General features: G+C 43.3%; 1 protein-coding gene across 4 annotated transcripts in view; it reads right to left on the reverse strand.

Annotated features, from left to right (window-relative positions):
- Positions 1-10,037, reverse strand: part of Rasgef1b (RasGEF domain family member 1B) — a 525,564-nt gene that overhangs the window by 32,037 nt on the left and 483,490 nt on the right. The window contains exon 1 of one of the 4 annotated variants that reach the window (XM_031336911.1): positions 822-962. The exons of 2 other annotated variants lie outside the window; for them this stretch is intronic. The gene's annotated coding sequence lies outside the window, so the exon portion shown is untranslated. Of the gene's footprint in view, positions 1-781; positions 963-10,037 lie in introns of those variants that run through there. One more of the 4 variants, XM_031336910.1, reaches the window with a different exon arrangement.

Here is a 10,037-nt window from a genome sequence, read left to right on the forward strand (position 1 = left end):
GAGAGAGAGAGAGAGAGAGAGAAAGAGAGAGAGACCTCCGTTTCTGCGTTTGCCCTTTTCTCTTGTACAGTGCTGAAGTTATTCCTGAGGCTCTCCAATAAAGAGGAGCCTCCCTCATGCGCTCAGCTCACGAGGCTACCAGGTACCCCAAGCCACGTTAGTATCATCCATGCTAGTGTCCGAAGGCAACTCACCTGGACCACAAAACAAAACAAAAAAAACAGGCTACTTGTTCAAGTTTGCTTATGAGCTTGGGGACATACAAGTCTTGTTTGCCTGTCTGTTCTTAAGAGTCAGACCTTAAATTATAAGGAAACTGCAGCAAAAATGAACAGCAGCCTGAACACTCTCAAGCACCCTAGGGAACTAGCCAAAAAAGTACATGGAAACAACCTAGGTGTGCACAGGAGGCTTAGATGGAAAGCAAAAAGGATGAACGTGACTCCAACTCAGACAAATCCTCAAGATCTAAGATCTCCAAACAGAAGGCCTGCTGGGACGAGACGCAGCACAGCGCACCCAGATCCCCGGGTCCCCGGGTCCCCAGTGCTCAGCCCCGCACCTGTTGGGAGCGCGGCAGCCCAGGGCACGGAAGCAGCAGGCGCGGGAACTCCCAGGTCTCCGGCTTGGCCAGTGCTCGCCAGCCAGGGATCTCCCGCCGCGCCGGGGCGCACTGGACAGCCGGCGCCGTACGGAAGCAGCGCCGGCGCAGCCCCGGGGCTCCGCTCAGCCCGCTCCCGCCATCCGGCCATCCCGCCGCGGGGTCCCCTGGAGCACCTACCCGTACACTGCTCCGAGCCTCTGCCTCCTGGCTGCCTTACCGAGGCTCCCCAAAAGGCGAGCTCAGGACCAGGAAGGGTCGAACGCCGGAAGAAAGGAAAAAGCTGCCGATCCAGTCGGGGTCCTTGTTTATACTGAAACTCTGGCCGGAGCCGCGCACACCCCCTTGCTGGAGAACGCCGGCCTCCTGCCGCAGGCCACGCCCCGCCTCAGGCCACGCCCATTCCGCGCTGGCCAATCGTGGCGCAGCTCTCCGCCCACGCCGCCCTGCAGCGGACGCTCGGGGACTCGACTGGGTTCCGCGGCTGGGGACTCCCGTGACGCTGCGACCTTACCCACCCACGCTGCAGAGGCCGGCTTGCTGGCGCAGCGGGTCTCGGCAGCCTGGGCAGGACCCAGTCCGGCGCGCGTTTCCTCCTTCGTGCTGCTGCCCGCGGCTGTTTGTGCAGTCATGTGTCCCCGAGTGTGTATTCATTTGCCTTGTGTGCTCTACCTGTAAATACCGGCTGGACTCGTTGTACAGTATCTATTATCATAATTATGAGCTGAAGGTTACTGTCTGTGTAACTTTCGGAGGAGATCTGAGAGGAACCACGAAGCACTTGCTGAGTGCTGGGTATTGTAATAAACGCTGGGGGCACACTGGTGGCCGCAACCCGCTGGTCCCAGAAGCTCACTGGGTACTGGAGGGCAAACGCTAAGTAAACTGCCACTCAATCCACATGTAAAATTACAGGTGTTAGAACTTTCACAAAGGAAAGGAACGTACTCTAGCATGTAAGGCTAGTCCTCAGTGAAGGTTGTTTTTATCATTGTAGCCACATGCTTAAAGCTACCATTAAATATCTGATAACTATTTTAGAAAAAAACAAAAAGTAAGAACTCAAAACTCTCGTACACGTGATAGAAAGGTAAGGGGAGAAGTTGAAATAAAGATAACCATGGGTGGAAATGTACAAAATTTGGAGTCTTTGCAGCTGAGACCCTGAGTATGAAAAGTAGGCTGTGTGAGCTTCAGTTCATACATAAAGACTGTAGGACCATTACAAGGGGCTGTAATTGGCCTAATTAAGATGGAGCAACACGGTCTCTCCTCTAAGGTCTCTGCCTCTCCTTCCTGGGATGGAAAGAGCCACCTTTAACCTCTGTGAGCTCTCAGACGAGGGGAAGGCACCCCAGAAGGCTGCCTTTTTACTTTCTGAAGTAAACAAAAGATAAAAGTTCACTTTACATTCTAAAAATGTAAATCTGAAAATGTTGTTGGTCAGGTGCTAATTCTTCTCGTATAGTCTCTGCAAGAATTTCTCTTATTCTGCCATGGACATCCATCTATGGAGAAAACCCACATTACAATTTACAAAATTATGCCTGGTGGTGGTGGTGCCACGCCTTTATTCCTAGCACCCAGGCACTATGATATTGATGCGATATTTTGTTTTGTTTCCTCTATTCTGGCTGGCCTTTCAGGGTCCTTCTAGCTCCAATGTGACTACTATTATTTGTGAATACATCTTAGGAGCCAGCATTCCTAACCATAGCCCTGTCTCTATCACATGGACACCCATGAAACCCTTCTCAAGGCACTGTAGGCCTCTGACTACTCACATGGTGAATGGAAAGAACTGAATCTTTCAACTTCACAGACACACACACACACACACCCCACAGGGCTAATCAACATAAAAATGTAAATATTAGTAAACTCAACAGTCAAGTTGAAGCAAATCAAGTCCTCAGAGTAGAACCTCCTTCCAGCACTGCAGGACAGAGACCTGGGTAACACTTCTGCCATACAGGGACTGCATAGCTCCATAAAGAAGGACCTTTCAGGGACTGCATAGCTCCATAAGGAAGGATCATTCAGAGACTGCATAGCTATGTAAGGAAGGACCATTCAGGGACTGCATAGCTACGTAAGGAAGGATCGTTTTTTCCTAAGCCTCTTCTTATACTCAGGCATGCAGAAGTGCAAGTATCGTCATGAACAGTACAATTCCAACTTCCCTTCTTTTTTGACACTTTCATTTCCAAAGAAAAATTCCAGCTTACCTCATGCTATATTCAGAGTATTTTCAACCTACCTTTTGGGAACAATGATGCTGCTGATTGACAGGTCCTGTGAGTTAGTTACCTAGATGTCAATGTGCAGTCTTTACCATTATGTTTTCTTCAGCTTATGATGTTTTAAGTAATTCACTTTGTTTTATTTATTACTGTTGTGTATGTGCATAATGTATGTATGAGAGCAGTGTCTGTATGGGGGGTGGGGGTGTAGAAGCCTGAGGACAACTTTTGGAAGCTCTGTTCTGAGTTCCAGGGATGGAACACAAGGGTCAGGTTTCCATAACAAGAGCTTTTACTTGCTGAGCCATCATGCTGACCCAACTTACATGTTTTTAGCTTTCTTTCTTTTCTCTTTTAGATTTATTTGTTATGTGTGAGTGTGTGTATGTGTGCATGTGTGTGCGTGTGTATATATGTGTGTATATGTGTGTGTGGCATGTGTGTGTGTCTGTGTGTGTGTGTGTGTGTGTGTGTGTGTGTGTGTGTGTGTGTGAATGAGTGTGGGTCCCTACAAAGCCCAGAAGACTCCATGCCCTGTAGCTAGACTTAGAGAGACTGTGAGCAGTGAGCAGCCTGATGTGGCTGCTGGAATTTAAATTCCCGTCTTTTGCAAAAGCAAGGATCTCTCTTAAACACTGAGCCATCTCTCCAGGCCCTGAACTTCTGGTCTTAATAACCTATCCATGTTAGCATATATCGATGTCATTGACTCGTTCTACCCACCGTTGAATGGTTTACCATACCTGTGCTACATCTGATTGTATTATGTTTAATCCATAAAAAAGCTACAGAGGCAGGTACCATTACTTACATGGTGACAAGAAGGGATGAGGCTTGGGACAAAGACGCCACATATCCTGAATCCAGTGCTCTTGTTCCTCCAGTTCCAGTAAGGCTCTAATTGCTCGTGTGAGTTTGCAAAGGATGTTTAAAAGTCTAAGATGTGTATTTAAGTTAGAAACAAGCTGTTTTTTTTTTTTTTTTTTTTTTTTTTTTTTTTTTTTTGCAACACAATGTTTGTTATTAACCTAAAATACTTACAAGTTTAATTCCATTAGTTATAACTTGCAATTTCAATAAGCCATTTGAACCTTAAATGAAAATGAAAACATGACCATCTTCAATTATCAACCCTCCTGTGTTAAAAGAAAATGAGGGGCGAGAACATCAGTCAAGATCAAAAAAGAAAAAGAGTAAGGGAGCATATTATAAAGTCAGTACAGTAGAAATACTGCAGGTATCTGAATTGGACTGGCAGCTCTTGCTTGGAATTCTCTTTCTGGTTTTTTTGTTTGTTTGTTTGTTTGTTTGAGAATTTCATCCATGAGTACACTGTATTTATATTATTTCCACTTATCCTGCTTTCTTTTCCAACTCCTCCTGTCCCTCCAGCCTGTGTTCATGACCTCGTCTATAATTATTATAGAGGAATTATTATGTTATACAGAGAGAGAGAGAGAGAGAGAGAGAGAGAGAGAGAGAGAGAGAGAGAGAGAGAGAGAGAGAGAATCTGTAGAGTCCAATTAGCGGCCACATGCATGTGTTTCCAGCTGACTCCTCAGGACTGGGGAACCTAATGAGGAGCTTTGTCCTTGGAGAAAACCCATCTTCCCTCTTCCCTAGGCTCTCAATGGAGTACCTGTAGCTTTTCTTCTAGACTGGGGCCTTGTGACATTTTCCTCATCGATGTTGATATGTTCATTTGAATGGTCTCGTGTGGGTGGCCACAGCATTGAGAGTGCATGGGTGCAGCCTTCCTGTCATATAGAAGACAGTGTCTCACAGCATTCATCCAGATCCTCTGGCTCTTAGAAGCTTTCTGCTTCCTCTTCTGCTATGGCTCCCAAGCCTTAGGTGTGAAGTGTCCCAGGTGAGCTGGGAAACTCATGATCACCTGTTCCTGCACTTTGGTTGTTTGAAGATTTCTGCCATAGCATGCATCTACTGCAAACAAACAAGTGTCTCTGGTAAGGGTGAGGACTGGTATTTATCTGTGGGTGTGAGGAGAGATGTTTAGCATACGGTTGGAAGAAATATTACTTTAGCAAAATGATTGTAGTTGGATCTCCTCTAGAGTCTATGACTGCTCCAGACATGGGTTCTTGGCTAAGCTCATAGTACTAGGCATAAGTTCCTTCTTACTGAGAAGCCCTTAGGTTCACTAGACAGCTGTTGGTTACCCTCAAGATATAAGTGCCACTATTGCAAAGTTGGGGCTATCTTGCCAAGCACAGGCTCATCTTTATTGAGGTTCCCAGACTTTACAGCTGGGCAGTATTGTGAATAACTTTTCTCCCCTGGTGACTTCTGATACTACGGGTTATTACAGATCTGTAAGGGCTTTATGAAATGGCCATGTAACACCTCAGAGTGGTTTTACATTCTCCCACTAATTATTCTCTCGGTCATTCTGGAATATGGATATGCGCAGTTGAAGGTATGAAACCTGAGCTCCAGTTTGTAAAGGGAAAGAAACAAAAGCCCAGGTTGTGCCAGTGCAAGCCATCAGTGAGCCTGGACACAGCCTGTTCTTCCAGCTTTCAAAAACAAGGAAGATAAACGTAAACCCACTCTTGGCAAGGGTGCTTTCCACAGTCTGTCGTACATGTTGACAGAAGGCTGTGGTGATAGTATACAACAAAGCCGTGAGGAATGAGCGAATAAAGTATTGATAAACTGCATCCAATGCTTTCTGAATATCACTTTGCTGCTTCTTAACCTGTAGTATATTCAAAAAGAGTTTCTGGGTGACATACAAATTCAATCATTTTTTTCTTCAACAGGCAAAGAATAATAAGGAAAAAAACCCTCTGATATCTATGATATTTAACAGATGAATTACTTCTGGTTAAAGAAAGGAGAGTCCTTTCTTATTTTACAACAGATAGATTTTAAAGAGAGGAAGAAAATGTAACATCTCTCTTCCCTGTCCCCACCCCGACTCACACATACCACAAAGGGGGAAACACTGCAGTTGTATGATCAGGATACTGGAGATACAAGACTCACTTCCTGGGCCTTCTGTCTTTAAATTCCCACTCTTACTCTGTAGAAATGGAAACATAAGTTACTGTGCCAAGGTCTTGGGGCAATGACCATACCTTGGCTCCAGACCCTAGAGAAAATCCCTTCTTCCCTTCTTTGTTCTTGAGTGTTGCTTTCCATGACTTTCCTTATTGTCTGGGGACCTACAGTGGAAGGGGAAGGAGGTGCAGCTTGGCGTGCTTTGCTTTTGTGCCCTCTTCCCATTTTGACCTAAGGAAAGCCTGCCCGAGACCAACCTAGCTTAGAACTTGGCCACATTGGAATTCCGTAGAAATACAAAGGTGGGGGTGGGGTGGGGGCTCCAAACATTCACAGTCCTGGAGCAAGGTAAGAAAGGCAGGGAAGGCAGGATCTAAAATTGTATTTCCTTGTGATCCTAACTCCCTGCTCAGCACCATCAGTTCTTTGATGACTGTGACAGGAGCCCGGCTGCTTTGGAGAAACTTCTGTGTTCAGACAAATGGCCAGGGTAGCCTTGGAACAAGCATTACAACACTTACCAACATGTGTCAGTTTGCAAAATTCTTTCTCATCTCCTGAACTGCTTTAGGGAGGGCACTGAGAGTCATCCAGTGTGACAGCAGCCATGGGAGGACATAGGTAATTCATTCTCTGAGAGCAGTGAAAAGATTATATCCAGCCTTTGAAGGAAGACTTCGTTCCTGGGAGGAGGGACTTGAATCCTGAAGATCCCTTCAGGAACTGTCTCTTCCAGATCCTGGCGCTTGCCACTCTTTATCTCAAAGGCCCTAATGTTCCACAAAGAATGTAACAACTGCATGGGAAATTCCACCCCGAAAGGGAGAGTTTTTCAATTCCCTTACCGATGTGTAAAAATTCTAAAAATTACTATAGGCAAGAACTGCCAAAACAGTTCCTTTAATCAGCATTATTACTCCACTTACCAACTCGTATTTATCTGGAGAGAGTAGTTACATGGGACATAACACAATGTTTCTCTTTATATAGTAAAAGCTGATGTAACTTAGTGTGATCACAAGGTCATGAAGCATGCATCTCTGTTGATCATGCAATATACAATAGCATACTTTTCTGCACTGACCAAATAAACACCTAATAAACGTGGGTCGTTGATGAGCTGGAGTGTAACTGCATGAGCTCGTATGGGGATTCTTCATTGGCCATCTCAGGTCTATTTCTCTATTTGTAACTTCTATGTGGGCAGGATTTTTCTGTTTTCTTCCGAACGAGTTGACTCTAAAGTGAATTAAGAAGTAAATACTTTCACATTGTTTTATTTGGAGACAGGATAGCACACATCCAGGACTGCATCAAACTCTCCACAAGACCAAGGATGACAAGAGAGTTTTATATTTGAGATGCATTCAGCCTTTCACAATAAGCTTTCTTATTTTTCTAGAAGGTCCTTCCTTTTTAACTAATTATCACTCTATGTCCTAGAACATTGGGTAGGAAGGAAGAAAGGAGAAATGAATAATAGAATAAGACAATTTTTAGAGCTGGAAGGAATATTAATTATCATCTCTTCTAATCGTTCCTACCCTCATGCCACCAATCAAAGCATTTCTGAGATGAAGAAATTGAGTCCCAGAGAGAATAAATGATCTCTCCAAGGCTAACAAGATAATAGCAAAGTTACACTTGTTCAAGACCAGGATATAACTCAGGGCTTCAAATATTACCTGATTTGACTTGCTAATTATTATCCCTGCAGGCCAACTCTGTAGGGGCTACCTTGACATTATAGGACTAAAAATTGTTATCAAATGCTGAGGACAGATAGTGTAAACTAAGGACTCTCGATGAAATGACAAAGTCGACTTTTCTAGATACTGCTGACACATTGAAATTCTCTAAATATTGCTAATATTGGTAATTTATGCTCCTATTTAATGTCTAAGACAAAAAGAAAATAAACTGTTTAATACCTTACCAGTAATCATTTTTTAGTTAATCTATTAGGCCACACAAAATTATTGGTCAAAAGGCTTCTTCAATTAGCATTTGCTCTTGTTGTTATAAAAGCACATACCTGAGGCAGAAGCAGGTGGATTTCTGAGTTCGAGGCCAGCCTGGTCTACAGAGTGAGTTCCAGGACAGCCAGGGCTACATAGAGAAACCCTGTCTCAAAAAACCAAAAAATAAAAATAAAATAAAATAAAATAAAAGCACATACCTAAGGACTCATCTCCCTTATAGTCATACATCCAATTATAACATTACATCATCTTTTAAATCAACTAAACAGTTTCTCTAAAGCACTGTCTTCTAAGTGATTCTGTGATGTTAAATCTGTGAAAATACCCAAATATTCATTCTGACATGTAGATAAACATCATTTCAGTAGTAAAACCAATATCCACACAGTACATCTGGACGATGCTACATTTGGAAAAGCACAGCGTTGAATGCCCAACATCCACACAGTACATCTAGACGATGCTACATATGGAAAAGCACAGTGTTGAATGCATTTCATACACTTACACACACAATCCCACACACTCACTCATAAGGAACAGACCCTAGAATTCACCTGTATTTCTCTAGATGGCTGAGAGACTCCCTGTTTCTGGGACCAGCTGCTCCTGGGTAGAGGAGGCCAGTAGATCTTTAACTTAATCAGAAGAATTCAATTCTCCTCATAGAGAAAGACTTAGTAGATTGACAGTGTGTTTATTATGATCATTCGATTGGTATGTAAAAGGATACATGCTCTTTTTTTATTTTGTGAAGTCCTTAAAAATAGAATAATTTATCATCAAAATTAGATTTTTCCCATATAGCTATATTACATAACCTTAAACTTTTAAATTTATTTAAACTCAATTTTTACTGATGAGGTTATAAATTTCTCTTATTTTGTTTCTATTTATAGATCAATCATATTTATAAAGTGCCTATTAGTATCCAGATAACTGTATTGGGTCAGACCGTGTAAAATGATAGTTAATATGACATTTAGTTTGTTAAAGAAGATGATGGTTCTCATGTGACTTATCAAGCTAGCCGCCTCCTGCATCTTGATGTAACTGTGTGGGTCCCACTCTGCGAGATGGGCACTGTGACACACAGTTAGCACATGAATAAGTTTGGATTCTTGAGTGAAACCTGCTTAAAAGTCAAATCTCTCACAGTCACACTATTAGCATATGATGAATGTTTCCAAGGCCTGGAATTAACTGGTGATAATTTTAGAATCTACCATTACCCACACAATTGTCTCTAATTAGCTGTCTCTGAAGAGTGGTCAAGTGTGGGAAGAAATGGAATCTGACTCAGGCTCCCTAAGCTTGGACCAGTGCATTCCCTTCCAACAGTGAAGGAGGTGTGTTGGGGTTAGCATATGGGTGGGAGGGACGTGGCTGTCACAGAAGCAAAGCTTGAGAAGAGTGAGGGCAAAAGAGAAGACAAGTTTTCTATGGCTCTGTGAGTTAAGAGATCTTCTACCTACTGTTGAAGGAACTGAATCTGAAGAGACCTAAGGCATTCTCTTCTCAGGTAGGAATTTAACACCTTTCACAGCAAGACAGAATCTTCCCCCAGTTTAGATGAAGTCCCACAGATAAATAAAACATGTGCCTTACGTTTTGCTTCTTATTTTATAAAAACTCACAACAAATTCTTCTCCTAAACATCCTGGTTAAAAAAGTCAAACTCCAGCTGTTCCAAGTCATAAGCCCAATTTTTTTTCAGATGTCCAAAACACTATGAACTAGGACATAGTGTCATGAAAATGTCTCTAAATAGATGTTGTTTGGTTAGCCCTAGCCCCTCTCACTTTAAAACTAACCATAACCTTTTGATTCTGGGTACACAACAAAATAAAAATGAGTAAGAGTTTTGTTCTTTCTCTTGATGAGACAAATCACTGTGGAAGCCAACCCTGTACTGTCAGAACAGCAAATTGAGGAGCGACAGCTTCACACTCAAGGGGCTGTTGCATTTCATGACATTATGGGAAAAGTTCTCTCCCTCTGTCTCTCCCTCTGTCTCTCCCTCTGTCTCTCCCTGTCTCTCCCTCTGTCTCTCCCTCTGTCTCTGTCTCTCCCTCTGTCTCTCCCTCTGTCTCTCTCTGTCTCTCTCTCTGTCTCTCCCTCTGTCTCTCTCTGTGTCTCTCTCTGTCTCTTTCTCACTGTTCCCCCTCCCTCCCTCCCTCCCTCCCT

The sequence above is a fragment of the Mastomys coucha genome, unplaced genomic scaffold (assembly GCF_008632895.1).
Source record: "Mastomys coucha isolate ucsf_1 unplaced genomic scaffold, UCSF_Mcou_1 pScaffold22, whole genome shotgun sequence".
In the NCBI taxonomy this organism is placed as follows: Eukaryota; Metazoa; Chordata; class Mammalia; order Rodentia; family Muridae; genus Mastomys; species Mastomys coucha.